We start from the raw sequence: 15,576 nt of genomic DNA, 5'->3' as shown, positions 1-15,576 counted from the left end.
AAGGGCTTTTGAAAAGCAAGTTGAGATAAAAGCAGAAATCATAGCCTGTGGTATCATAATTCAGCAGAGGAATTGAAAAATGGAATTGCATTACAGACATTTCTGCTGCAGGAAATGCAGGAGGTCTTGTCCTTTCCGTAGACTGGCTAGTGGAAGAGGGCACACCGTGCGTTTCGGTGTAGGTTTTTGCTGACAGCAGAGAAATGGTAGTTTCTGGAACCATGCAGGGTATGGAGGGTAATGTTTTCCATACCTCACAAGTATTTCTTCTCTTGCCCCCACTCTGGCTTTGGCTCGCTTTCTTCCCTGCCAATTCCCTGCACCAGTTTCCTTGCTTGCTATAGACCTGCATCTGAACTCCTTATCCCTCTGCTCTTTACATCGCTGTTTGCAGCACTGCCTCTCTCACCTGGTGCACTATCGCCATCCCTCCCGTTTGCCGCCCTCTTGCCGAGCGTGGTTAAGCTCTTTCCCTCCTCCTTGGCTCCGTGCTGAAGCTGTGTCATCTCGCTACTACTGCCCAGACTTTGTTTTTCCATCTCCCCTCAGATATTCAGGCGATTTAGCACTGTGCTTCTTCCCTAGCATAAAGAATATGAAGGGACTTGGTTGTTTTAAAGGACAAGGTTCGGGGAAGACACCAGCCAAGCGAAGCAGTGGAGGGCACAGGTCTCCCACCTGGCGCCGTGGGCCTGCGGGGCTGCAGCCACGGGCTGCAGCGGGTGCCTGGGGCTGTTGAGCTGGGGGGACGCGTCCCCACCGCCTCCTGCCTGGGCGCCACCAGCTTGGCTGTTGCTTGACCACAGCAGATGTGGTCGTTGCATCCAGAGGAGTCTTGAAGTGATTTGAAGCTGTCCTTCCGACAGCATGGAGGGGCTGCTGTCACAACAGTGAGGAACGCTGGTGACCTCCCGTTAGCGGGAAAGCGTGACGTGAGGTAAATTGTGTGGGACGAGGCGAAGAGGGGCGAGGGGTGGGCTGGGCCAGGCAGAGGCGTCTGGGGGCAAACACATCGGGAAAGAACAAGAGAGAAATGGTGCTGAGGGCCACAGTCTCCTTGTTTGCTGACAGGACAGGTCCCCCACGGTGAGGTCTGTGGCTTCCTGGCACCGTCCTCCCGTGGGATGTTCTGTCAAGGCCGGCCTCAGCAGGCAGTGTGGTGACGGCGACGGCCGGGGGAAGGGATGAAATGGAAATGCATGGCACTGGTTTAACTGGGATGCCTTGAACATTGCCAGTGTTTGGTTTGAAAAATATCAAACTTCAGAACTGCATGTAACAACTGTGGTAATTTCGATAGCTACAATTTTAGCATAAAGGGATTCTGTCACATTATACTTATAGAAACAGTTGCCTAACTCAGCCTCTTCTAATTTGCTTAAAATTCCCCCCTTGAGATGTTTTCATTTCTCCCTCTGAAGATTTTCTTGCCCAAAGATGAAATTTTTCAGGCAGGTGTTTCTGAGGAGCGTTAACTTCTTGCAGCCTGGAGGTGAGCTGAGGCTTGTTACACCTACGGTTACAGGCAGCATTCAGGCAATACTCCTCTGAGGGTTTTGTTTCATTATTGTTATCTATGTTCTGTTGTTCCTAAGCAAAATTGTGGTAACAACTAATTAAAGATACTAATCATGAACTACTAACAAGCAAATAACAGTGCCTTTCACAGTTACAGGTCATCGCAGCTGAAGGCCAAGGATGCTGTATATGTAGAAAAAGATTGACAAAAGTGGGTAGAAAGCCTGTGATTTTCAATGTGGGATAAAAGTTGCAAGCTTTGATCTTAGTCTTTGTGGAGATTTTTTAAAATTGTTGCCCTCTATTTTAATCTGTGAGTTGCTGAACCGTGTCAACGTAAGCATCAGTGTTTGAGAATAAAGAGGGAATTTACTGTTTCCAGTGGGCCGAAGCAGTGGAAACAGCTAAGTGGAACAAAGTAGCTCCTGTAAACAGACAAAATCCAAATAGGATAGGCTGCATTTTGTATGTTTTATCATATTCCCAATAAATGGCTTCAGCTAAAAGTAATTATTCCCCCCAGAGGAATAGGTGGAGAGCTGCTGACCGATGGTGAGCCTTGTTTTTATGGATTCTGTAGATATTCACATTCCTGGAACCCTCCTGTCAGCTGTGGCCAGCATGGGAGTGATGTGGAGCAGCACCAAAACTTTAGTCACCAAGGGCGTTAACTGCAGATCTGTTGGCTCTTAAACTCATTTTAAGTTTCTTTGCACTTTTCCTGCCTGGCTGCACAGGCTTACAGCTCCTTTTCAGCAGAAGAGGTGAAAAAAAAAATTGCAGATGATACAACAGAGTGTGTGGAGAGGAAAGACAGACAGAAGCACAAAGTCACCTTATGTAGTAGCTACTGCATCAGCTAATGTATGCTGTTACCCAGTTTCCTTTCTAACAGAGGACTGTGTTGAAACCATTAAAAATTTGCAATTCAGATACTACCTGATTAAATAGTCTCATTTTGATTGCATCAACCTCTGGAAATAAAAATTGGAAACATTTACTTTCTGTTTGATTCCTGAAGTATTAATAGTGCTACTATTAAAAGCTCTCTCATAAGACCTCATGCAGAGATGCTAAAAGAATCATGATTGCAAGAATCTCATTCAAACTAAGCTCTGAAGCTAAGTAGACCGACTTACTTTTCTGACACTGCTTGTGATATTATATTAAAATTAATTTGAGTAAGTTTGCTTTTCATATAATTTTTTTGCATGGGCTGATTTATCAGACAACTTGCTTTTCAAAGTCCTTTCATGCACCTTTTAAACCCAGGCACAGTGGTTTTGTTTGTTTGTCTGCCAAAATCACTAAGTAAAAATATGGCTACGTTTTTCAGCATAAATTGGACAAACCTTTTCAGAGAAGGCAATTTATTGCCTCCCTGGAACTCCCCTAGATTGTTGAAAGAAAAATAAGTTTACAGCTCAGTCATGGGAGGGAGAGATGACTTTGAAAGTGTGATTCAGAGCTCGTCAGTCTTCATCAAGTACAAAGTCTGGCCTCCCGGCTGAGGCAGCTCTGTTAGATGCGTGAGGTTAATCCATGGGAATACCCCATTTACAGGCCTGTTTTCTGAACAAAACATCTCTTTCTCAAAGAAGAGTCTCAAGAAGTTCTGCAGCCTGGAATGGTTTTCCGTATAGCCTATTTGGCAAGTTTTATTTTACCTAGTGAAGTAAAGACAGAAGTGCCAGTTCGACTCAAGCACAGGCAGCCTTCCTCCGATTCTGCAGTGCTGAAAGCAGATCCAAGCCAGCTTGGTTCTGGTGTCTCTCCTGTTCAGAGTGAGTGACAAACCACATTTCTCTTAGTAAACTTGCTTTTCTCTCACTGTGCAGGATCCCGATAAGTTAACAAGGTTGGCAAGGAAACTTGTTTATCTATCTCACTTTGTCCTGCTTCAGTCGTATCTGTGGAGTGTGCCTTGGGATCTCAGACAGCACCTATAAAACTCACTTGAGAGAGAAGGCCAGTGAAGGCCATGATGTTTAGGTTCTTTCTTGAAGAACAGCATCACACAGTGATCAGTACATTTGCAACTTTGTGAATCAAAAGATAGTAAAATTAACTACACTACTTTGAAAACCTTCATTTAGAGATTGATGAGAAGAAAATAATGCTTAAGCTTTGATTTCACTCTTTTCAAGGTTTTCCACAATTTCAGAAGAGGGGCTGCTTTTCGCCCTCACTAACTGCTTTTTATTCTGTATCCTTTTGTCATAAATTGAGTAATTTCCCTCAAAATTAGTAAAATAAACGCATAAGTCTATCTCCTCTGGTATTAAAAGGCTGGACACTCCCCTCAGCCCCCACCCCTCCCCGCCACCCCCAATTCTTTCTGTCTTCAGGGTGACATCTTTTATTGTGCCTAATAGACTCTTCAGTGAGGAAAAGTAGGTGACATGTCTACCACATAGCATCCTTATGCTTGTGTGGCTGAGCAGACTTTTGGTATATTTACAGAAGGGAGGTGCTAGGCAGAAATTGGCAAATCGGCTTTTTGGGGGGCTTCACAGAATTGTGAAGTCATAGCAGGCTTGATATTGCTGAAGGGTGTATGGCATTCAAATGGACAAATTTCTACCACTCTTCTCCAGTGGATAGGCATGTGGATATGCTCCACATGCAAAGCCTCAAAAATCAGTCTGTTTACCTGTGACCTGCTTAGTTACTTTTCATGTCTCATGTTGAAGGTAAGTGTTGAAAGACAGTGTAAATCTGAGCTATAAGAAAGGTTTTTCATCCGGAGGATTAAGCAACTAAAGCTCTGATTCATTCAATCAATGACAACAGTCTAATTCCATGTTATGTTGTGTAGTTAAATCTCAGAGCTTAAGCACACATTTCTGATACGGGCAGAAACATTCACTTCTTGGTCGTGGGGGTACGGGGAGAGGGCATCCTTACTTGACTGTTTTAAGGCACCTGGCTCTTTGGGAAGCAGTCTGTATGTGTTGCTGAGGGAGGTGATCTGCGTCTGGTCCTTGGTCACAGGCTGGCTTCCACTTAGAAAACTCGTTGTTGATTATGAAGAACTAGGAGTCTGTGAATAGTCTGTTGCTTTAGACTAGATGCTCATCTGGTTCAGCGTTCTTGTCTCTGTTCATGAGGATGGTCAATGAAAGCATACAAGTACACTGCGCTTCCCAAATTCCACAAATCAGTAGTCTGGGGCTCCTTTAGCCAGAGTTTGAATTACAGGCCATAACATCCTCAGCAGCAGCTGTGAAACACAGCCCATTTAAATAAATGAATGTGTCTTTTGTATGATGTGATTAGAGAGAATTGAAGTTCAGCGCCGGCCCTGCCTAACAGAGAGATGGTTATTTTAAGTGTCATAAGCCTGGTTTCCTTTGCCACACCTGAGCTTAACGTGTTCAAAAGGGGCAGATCAACTGTTTCACTACCAAAAAGGGATAATGAAGTACAGATGTTTTACACAGGAAAAGCAACATACTTCTTTACGTGCACTATGAAGTATTCAATAAAAACAATAGTGTGATACAGGCTATTTGCTTGCTGGAAGGATAAAAAATAAGTTACTAATTGTTCTTTTACAAGGCGTTGTTAATGTGCTTTCCTTCTATACATTTCACTATCCCTAAGGCATTAGTCGGGCTGGACAAGCTTTTCGCATACATTTGGTATACTCACCAGTTTCAGGAAAATTAAAAATTAGTAGCTATTTGAGGCTGAAGTTTTCACTATTGGTAACAATTCAAGAAGTATTAAAGACAAACTTTAAAGCATAGCCATCTCTAAACAGAGATGAGTTGTTAACACCTCAAATAAAAGAGACAAGTTTATGACATAAACTACAGTGGAAATCTGTGTCTGTGAGGCATTCCTTTCACTCACCTTGGCAATTTTACATTTCCAGTAGTTTAGCAGTTGATGCTAAGTTTAGTAGTTTAGCATGTTAATGCCAAAGTAATACAGCTCGTTTTCTACTTGTAAAAATAAGGATTTATTCTATCAGTTAATGAAACTAAGCTAGACGGCTACATTAGAGAAGCTGATGAAGCACAGGCTGGATGAGCAGGCAGTGAGGTGGATTGAAAACTGGGTGAAGGAGCCCAGAGGGTAGTGGTCTGTGGATCAAACTCTAGCTGGAGACCAGTAATTAGCGGTATACCCCCAGGATTGTTAGTGGGTCCAATCCTGTTCAACATCTTCATTAATGATCTGGATACTGGGGCAGAGTGAGTGCACCCTCAGCAAGTTTGCAGATGACACAAAACTAGGAGGAGTGACTGATATACCCAGAGGGTTGTGCTGCAATCTAGATGAACCTTGACAGGCTGGAGAAATGGGCTGACAGGAGACTCATGAAGTTCAACAAGGTGAAGTGCAAAGTTCTGCATCTGGAGAGGACCAACCCCATGCACCAGTACATGCTGGGGGCTGCTCAGCTGGAAAGCAGCTGTGAAGAAAAGGACCTGGGGGTCCTGGTGGACACCAAGCTGAACATGAACCAGGCATGTGTGCCTGTGGCAAAGAAGACTAATGGTGTCCTGGGCTGCATTAAGAGGAGCATTGTCAGGAGGTCGAGGTAGGTGAGCCTTTCTCTACTCAGCACTTGTGAGGCCACACCTGAAGTAGTGTCCAGTCCTGGGCTCTGCAGTACAATAGAAACATTACAGTAGAGACATTGACATACTGGAGAGAGTACAGCAAAAGTTTACTAAGTTGTTTAGGGGACTGGAGAATCTCTTATATGAGAAAAGGCTAAGAGCGATGGGACCATTCAGCCTGAAGAAGAGAAGGCTTAGGGGGGATCTTATCGATGTGTACAAATATTGAAGGGAAAGTGCAAAGAAGATGGAGCCAGGCTTTTTTCAGTGTTACCCAGTGAAAAAAAAACAGAGGCAATGGGGCACAAAATGAAAGGCAGGAGGTTCCCTCTGAACATCAGGAAACACCTTACTGTAAGGGTGACAAGAGCACTGGCAGGGTTTGCCCAGATTGTGGAGTCTCCCTCCTTGTTGATATTCAGAAGCTGCCTGGACATGGCCCTGGGCAACTGGCTCTAGGTGGCCAAGCTTGAGGAGGGGGCTTGGACCAGATGATTTCCAGAGGTCCCTTCCAAACTCCGCCATTCTCTCATTAGCACACATACCATTTCTACCAGTGTTAAATCTACATCTTAACATTGAGATATTAAAATCATAGAACTAAGAATTAATAAGCACAGAGCCAAGCATTTCCTTACACCATAAAGGATACATCTAGGCATCCAATTGCCTTGTAATGTTTGCTATCTGATAGACGACAAATTCTTTTACTTCTGTTTCTCCCAGAATAGGCTTCTAAAGGTTCATATCTGCTTTGTTAATCATTACTTTCAAGTTAAAAACTGAAGATAAGGATGTGAAATAATGGTATGTTATGTGATAGGAAAAGGCATATATCTAGGCCAATATCCTGTGTGAAATCACACCTTTATTTTTCAAGTAAGATCAAGTTTCTTGTACAGGCGATAGCCTTTGAACTCTTACCAAATATCTTACCTTTACATAGCACATAAGAACATAGCCATTTTCCTCTCAAACTTATTAATGGTACCTTGCCCTGACAAAAGGTACCTCATAAGTGCAAATAGAGAGTTGCTAGTCATTTAGGAAATGACATCAGAGCAATTTTATGGCATGTTGTCCAGAGGCAGCAATGCCAGGAACAGTACCACACAGGATGATGATAACCACCAACTCACAGACATGCCTGTATGTAAATACCCACAGGATGCAGGGTTGGGGAAAAGTACCCCTGGGAGTCAACTGTGGAGAGGATCCACTTCTTCAAAGGCTGTCTTGTCCCTGTTACTCTGTTTGAGAGAGTATGTAAAGGCAAATGACATCATCCTAGTCTCTTCCTGGAAAAAAAGGAATGAAGAGCTAGTGAAACTACCCCAATACTTACAAATTCTTTTTGCCTCATGGGAATGTGAAGCAACAAATAGAGTATTTATTTAAGCAATGCTGCAGTTCCCCCTACCCATGCTCCAGGGTGGCATTAAAATCAGTGAGGGCATCATTCTTTCCGGTGCAAAAGCAGTGAACAGGATTCTCTATATAAATAATCCATTCTGTAAAGTACCTGCATTAACATATCACTGCTATATGAACCACACTCAATCATATCAAACCACTTTTGTGGTGGGAAGCTTGGTTTTAACTATTTTAAGCAGTCTTAACGGATTTTAGAATTTTGGCTGCCCTCGTGGTCTCTTTGAAGGTCATTCTGAGTGATGGCTACAGGGAAAAATTTCTTCTGTGTGACAGTTTTAAGCAGTGAGGTCATGAAAGCACTCTTATTTAAAGGCAAGAGAAGAGGCCAGGCACACATTTATTTTTAAGTTTCAGGAAATCATTCCCAATTGGCAGAAAGGGGGCTACCATTCCTCAGCTAGGATTATTTTGTCTCTTAAAACTTAAATGTTCTTCCCTCTCATAGGAAAATGTAAGAAGATTAAAATAAGGATCCTATAATCTAATATTTGGCTTTATTCACTTTCTTATATTTGTTTTCATACAAGTTCTTGTGCAATACAAGCAGTAAATCTAGACTGCCTGAGCCTATGCATTTTCTCCCTGCCTTCAAGCTGGGCTAATAGGCCCCAGAAAGTAGAAACACTCGGTCTTTTTGGATGTTTCAGATCAGCATCAGTGTAGTTAAGCAACAGAATTAATAAACAGAGAAGAGCAGTTAGTCCCTGCAAATAGAAAAATCTTAAGATCTCTACAGATGAAAAAATGAAAGAGCCAGAGGAACTCTTTATGGACACAAATTTGAGGTAAGCATCTAGCATCCCTTGGGAGCCAGTGGACTGTAAAGTCTGACTTTATTACTGCCTTTGAAAATCTCCCCTTTGAGCAAAAGGAAAATGAGGGCAGAAACTTATCTTTGAAAAGGGATCCGGGTTTTGGGAAGAGTGAAGAAACTCAGAGCAAGGCTAAGGGTGGTGTGTACAAAGGAAGATAGCCATGTTTGGGAACTGATGGTGCTCATTGTTTGAGGAGCTCTGAAGAGCTAGGGTGTGCCTCTCAATTGCAGGCAGATGAGTTGTTTTACGCTGCTCTGAGTCTGCCTGGAAGTGTAAGATGCCAAAAACAACCGTGGCAGAAACCTGCCTGTTAACAGGCACCTTGACTCTGGAAGGCTGAAGGGGCCTCACCTGCGCCTATGTAAGTCTCCACAAAGGCCACTAAGGCAGGCACACTCCTGACTGGCGTCGTGAGGGTATGCCCTCAGGGACAGAGATATGGCAGAGGTGTGCTGCGCTGTGAGAGACCCACCGTGCCTTCACACCTGGGTACCAAGTGCATTCTCTTGTGCCACGTTGTTGTGGATCTGTTGTGAGGTATGGCTTCTCTCAGGCTGTCAGAAGGAAACTCAGCTCCCACAGTTCTCTCTGCTTGTCATTGCTTTGTCAAGGCAGAAAAGAAGTGGAAGGTTTTTTGGAATATCTTCCTGTCCTTTTCTTATTTTCACCGTATGTTTTACTGTCATTGTCACTCTGCCATCTGGAGCACACCATTGGCCCGAGCTGCAGTTAGTAGTGGTATGCTTCAGCTGTAGTGGTGGCTCAAGCTAGTGCATTTCATTTTGCTTCGATGCTAGCTCCACGTGCATACAGGGCTCGTTCTAACTCAGTTGATGGGTATAAATCTGTCCATTGGTAATTTTCTTAGTTGCCCAAACCTGATTGTTTTCAAAGGCAGTGTAAACAGAGTGCAGGAGCAAGAGTGAGCAACGTGGAGTGTGCCTGTCCATGCTACCCACTGTTTGCAATTGCAAGCTTGTATATGGAGGAACTGAACTCTTGAGACAGTGAAATGGAGCTTTATGGTGTGCTTCTTGAGGGATGGAAATGTTCAGAGATCTGTCAGGAAGACAACTGCTTTTGGAGTCGAATGGCAAATTTTGTAGCTCAGAAACACGGTCTGTAAAATTGGACTGTGGAGAGTGCAGAAAGTAAGGCTACAGCCTGGAAGTGCCACCCCATATGTGAAGCAGTGGATGGTTACTTTCACCTTGAAGAAATGCAGTAGTGGGAGTACACCCGGGTACTTGAAAATACTTAATTTTGTCATGTTATGCAAGCTTCTGACTCTGGTACTACACAGTGGGATTATAGACAAAATTTATTGTTTGATTTTTGGTTGCTGCACCTGGCTTTTGACCAAGCAAATTAAAAAGTGAACTTTTCTATAGTTATAGCAACGTTGTTTGATCCATGGGTCTTATTACTGGTACTGTTACGGAGGAGGAGGTAGAGAGGGTTCATGATGTCTTAGGCATAAACCTTTCACAGCCTCTGAGCAGTAACATTTTGTCCTGTGCGAGCAGATTTACTTTGGAGAGGGTAAACGGTAATTCTTGGAGGCATGGCCAGCATATTGTTTCTTTAGCTTGAAAAGCTGTATACTGGGTACCTGAACTGCAGCAAGGAAAAAATGAACAGCTTTTGTAGCAGATTCAAGCTGACTGTGGAATGTGCATTTAATAGATTAGAAAGAGACATGCATTGTGTTTAAATTCAGTGAACCAAATACTCCAACTGTTCCCATTTTGTGGTGTGTTTTGCCTATTATCTGCAAAGCACAGAGGAAAACATTACAAGGTGGAGCAGGGATTTGGAGAGGCTGTCTGCTCTTTTCTGAAAAGCCATTCAAGAGTGTAATGACAAGAGCTGGCTGTGGTTGCACACAGCTAAGGAAGACTTCAAGAGACTGACCATTTGCTTAAAACATACAATATGCATGAAAACTTAGGATCAGGCCTGTGATATAAGTTTACTGTGACTTGAGCAATTGGCTAATATTTAACTTTAAACAAAAACCCCCTCTTTTAATATATTGGGTATTTCCTAATTATTCTAGCATGTCTTCTTCAGCTCCAGTCTTTTACTATTGAATTCAAGAAATACTAAACCTCAGCAGCTGGACTGAGTTTCTGCAATTGCTCTTTATGTGTCATGAGCACTTTGAGACTCAAGTGTAGCAAGCAGTAAATTAATTTTAAAAAAAACTAGCTTGAGTACATCTCTTGGCAGTTGTCTCCCACTGTGCAATCAAGGATAACTTTACTTCGAATGTTTAGTCTTCTGTTTGCTGTATTAAGTTCTTTGGTCTTCCCCTAGCTTATCAAGCTTGATTTCATTTTTACTGTGGGTGTAGTAGTTTTGGTAATCAGAGGCATTATATTTAATTTTCTACTGTTTTAAACTTTTCCTTTTTATTGGATCTCCAGCAAAGTTGCTTACCAGAGGTACATACTGTGAAGTACATTTTCCTGAGCTTTCCATGGGTGAAATAAATTGCTTCATGTGGGAAGAACAGGGAAATAATGTGATGCATTCATTCTGCAGGAGATGTTTAATATTTATTTTTTTTATTCTGGAATGTTCAGCTTTTTACCTAAAGTTAGAAAGCTTTTTGACATATGCATTATTTTTTTTAGCCTAATACATTTGTCCTTTTAGAAGACAGCAAATGAGAACTTCAGATCATGTTCAAGTATGTTGACTGTCAGTTTAGGTGTATCAACCATAGGAATATGGATTCATTCACCCAACAGCAAACACAAGCAGATCCTCTTTCCTGCTGGGACGGCACAAAGGCACACGGAGGAACCACTGAGGGAAGGGCTGTGTGCTGTGCACTGCTGCCTGACCCATGCACCTCTTCACCTCTGCTGCAGGACACCACTGAGGCAAAGTGAAATTTTGGTGCTATTACCATGCACTCTTTCAGTCTGGGAGAGCTGGGCTGGACACCTCTTATCTCCATTTTTAATGCTTTTGCTGGAATATTGACATTTTCCTTAATGTGCAGATATCCAGTTCATCTTATCTTCTTCAGTTTGTAAGGAGTGGATAGGGTCCCACATCAAACAGCTGCTCAGTTTCCCACATGGTCTCCTATGGATGTGTTTGCACAGTGTTTAGAGCAGGAGTGCATTTTTGAAGCAGGAATGCATGTAAATATCTAAACATACAGATTGTGTACAGCAGATCGTATTTGTTTACATTATGCTACACCTGTATAGCTCCTTCACAAATGTATGTGCACAAAAGATGGAAGACTACCAGTATGAATATCCGTTACAAAGAGCTCTTTTTAATGGTAATCTTTTCTTACCAGCATGAAAAAGGAAGAATTGTCCAAATTAATGCTGGTCTTTGCTCAATGTACTCTCTGCCAACGTTGCAGTTTGATTATTATGAGCTCTAAGTGATATTAAAATTGAATTTTCTTTGATGACAGAGGCATACTCTAAACTATAATGTGTGCATATTTTGTATCTTGTGATATTCCAGAAAGACCTTCAATGAACCAGCAGATAAATAGATTACACAGTAATTAATTTCCTTTTCAGTTTACATGGGAAAGCTTCTCCTCCTTTATTCGGACAAAATGCTAATGATTTCACGCATTACAAGAAAGCAGAGAAATTGAAACTGTGATTCTGAATTACAGATTCTGTGCTATTATAAGCAAAGTCTATGCTTCCAGGTTTAACATAATAATGTCACCTCCTCCACCCCTTCCTTCAAATTGGTAACCTATCTAACTGGAAATCAGCATTATACTCCTGGCACTGACACTGATGCCTGATGTAGTGCTGAGCAAGTCACTCTCCCTTTCTTAATTTACCCTGTTGGATGTAGATGACAGTATCTTCTTTTTACAAGGCACCTTGAATTCTGAATATGGAACACAAAATGCAATTTTAAATACAACTTCATTTGTTATAAGAGGGTTTGGAATAATACCTTGCAGATGAACCCAGGAGTATACAGAATGAAAAAGAAATGGAATTGCAGAAGTTTTTGTCATATAATTGCATTGCACATAAGGGGAGGACTGTGGTTCGCCCAGGTAATTATTCCACAAAGTTCTGAGACGATGGATACAGCATTCATAATGTTGAAACTCCTGCTTTCTCACAGTAACCCAGGCATGTATTAAAACAGAAATATAATGCTTTTTAACACATCTTCATTAGTTCAACTTCTTTCCCAAACCAGCAGGACTAGTGTTGTGCCATTTGAAGATTACAATAGATTCCACAATTTGGTTTTTTGTCTATGTCTCCATGGCTTTAGAAACAATATAGCCCAGCAAAGATTGGATATCACAGTGTAAATTACCTGAAAAGCCAAGACTTCAGGAATAATTATTCTTTCAGTGGCTGTGCCTTCCTTGCAGTTCTTTCTTGCCACCTATAGCTTGAAGGATAATAAGGAAATATTTTTACTGTCTATGGATTATTTGGACATGTGAGGTTAATGGGATTGAAATTAGTTGGTTTTCTCATTTTGTCACCATTCGTATTCCTGAAAGAAGCCAGGTCAGCTGTCTTTCCTCCACTTTACCATGTATTTTATATGTTAGAAATCCATGTTCAATATTTTACTAGCAGCCATTTTAATTTTCGTCTGAATTTACTAATGGTGTTTATTTCTGTTTTTAAGGGCTGCTTCTGAAGTAACTGGGAGAATTTTATACATCTTAGTCTTCTATACAGACACAACAAATGCTTCTTTCTAACCTAAAATATTCAAATATTATTCAAATGCTTTTCTGAATATCTTTTTCTTCTTTCTTACTCCTCATATTGCAAGATATCCCAATTTATACTCCTTTTGGCAGCTAAAAATCTAAAAACTTCTCAGTAAGAATATAAAATTTGAGGCTGATTATCTAAAGCAGTGTGCTTTAAAAAAGGCCTAAAACTACACTGTTTAAATATAACATGCAATTAGCAACATGGGTCCAGATTGGCACTGGTTTATTGAAAATCTCTGGGGTCTAGTATTGATAGTTCAAAATTAAATTTGATACTTCTTTATATGTATATGTGCATTTCCTTATTTGTGCATTCATGGGCTAAACTTTGTTCATTTAATTAATTAAACATCCCTGGTTGCATATGTGTCTGTTTCAGCTATTACCTTTCATATGAAATTAGCTCTGTCTCTCTACCATATATTTGTGTGTGTCTTACACTTAATTTTAATAATTTGCTATGCTGTCATTCCTATCACTTTGGTAGTTTCATGAAAACAAACCCCATAAATATTAACCAAAAAAAAGAGTGGCAAAGGGTGCAAATTACATAGAAAATAATGTCTCAAACATAGCAGCCTTCCACATTGTATATTACAACTTACACTCAGCAATAACAGGAAAGCTGTTCCCTACCCCCAGTCTAATTACTATGGTCTTTATAGTTCTTAGAGCACCTGGTTTCTTCTCTCCTGTCAAAGTTAGTATTTCTGGAGCAAATCCATAAATCCAGCAAGTATTAACTCAAAAGATTTGAACACTGTTTTGTTCCTGTGCAACATCAGATTTCCTGTTGCTGCAATGAATAGAAGGCACATAAGGGAGGACAGGGAAAGGATGCTACATCTGCTGTCATACCATTTATGCCATTTAATTTGCTCCTGCAGATATATGAGGGCTCTTTTCTCCTTCAGCTCCCACACTAACAGTAGAATTTTATTTTTCAAATTGGGACCAAAACATAATTTTGTAACAGGCATGTTTTTTGGAAAAAAAACCCCAACAAACAACTAAAAGCAAACCTAGTGTTTTTCACAGAAAGAATCTGAGTGGCAGTATGTTAAATTATAAAAGAAAATAAAACAACAAACAAAAAACCTACCCCAAACCAGTGTTACATGTTTTAAAATTCAAATGCACTGTTGCAAAAAATAAACAGTTTAAGGATAAAGCAATAAGGTTATTTTCCTATTTTCATCTTTTGTTACTCATGACCTTTGTTTATTTGAAAGCAGTAACATCACTGCAACAATGTTATATTGTGAGACAATAATATTTTGACTTATTCAGAAATAAAGTGGGGCATGCAGTATTTATAGACACAAGTTACGAACTCTTAAAACCAAGATTTTATAACGGGAGTGTTGACACAAGCTTAATTCTGTTGGCATAATAAATTCCATTATAGTATTCATTATAGGAATTTCCAGTCCTTTTATAGAATATGGAGTCTCTGGAAAGCAAATGGAGTAAAGAATAACTAGACTATCACACAAACTTCTCACAGTAATTATTTTTTGAAAGTGGCATATGTTTTGAGATGTTACTTTTGTTTCCAGGAATCTTCTCCTTTTCTCAGGAGACATTTCCCTCCCCCTGCTTCCTTGTTTTGCCTTGAACTCATTGTCGAACAGACATATATAAATAAATTTTCTAGGTGATTTCATTAAGTTGCAAGAAAAGTAGAAATTTCAAGAACATTCAGGTGAGTCTGCTAAGTTAATATGGTACCAGTCATATATTTTTCATCCCTTGTTATACTGAAGAGGCTCACACGTTTGTACTAGGAAACCGATGAAAGTTAAATTCCAAAGGCTGAAGTGAACCAGACCACTTTCAGAAGTTGTATAAGGCCACATCTACAAAAGGATTCAGCATCGGGTCCCCAGTATTAGTTACTTGGTGTTATCCATCCATGTTGTGATAGGGCGTAGTGTAAAAAGCTCAGTTAGGTCTAATGTAGCACTGCATGTGGCACCTGGCCCTATGATGTCAGTGCAGTCACTGGCTGGGGTCTTGAAACAGTGGAACTACATTAAAGTGACACTACGCTTATATGGCCAGAGGTGGGGCTTATTAACTAGGAACAGGGCCAGGCTGATATGGCTATATTATGTTTGACTAAAGGCAGGTCACTCAACCACATCATAAAAGCCTAGCTCCCACATCTTCCTAAACGTCAGTGGTTTCAGCTTCCTTATCCACCTGCTTTTCTGATGCTGCCCTAAATCCCCAAGCTAACGGCAGAAGCAGGGTGAAGTTGTACTCTATTTCAGCTGAATCTATATTCCCATTCACTTAAAAAAAGAATTCATGGGCTACAGGGTAAAACTAAGCACAGGAGCAATGCTGGTGACACTTAGCTAGGAAGACGGGAGTCCTGGGTTGGGACTTTTGCTTTCAGCCTTTTGTGAAATCACTCTCTCCTCAAAGCAGGCTGTGTGCTGAGCCTCCTGGAGAGCAGAGGAGCCAGAGCCCCTCTTTG

Source organism: Falco cherrug, chromosome 1 (assembly GCF_023634085.1).
Source record: "Falco cherrug isolate bFalChe1 chromosome 1, bFalChe1.pri, whole genome shotgun sequence".
NCBI lineage: Eukaryota > Metazoa > Chordata > Aves > Falconiformes > Falconidae > Falco > Falco cherrug.
Note: the sequence above shows the minus strand (reverse complement) of the source record.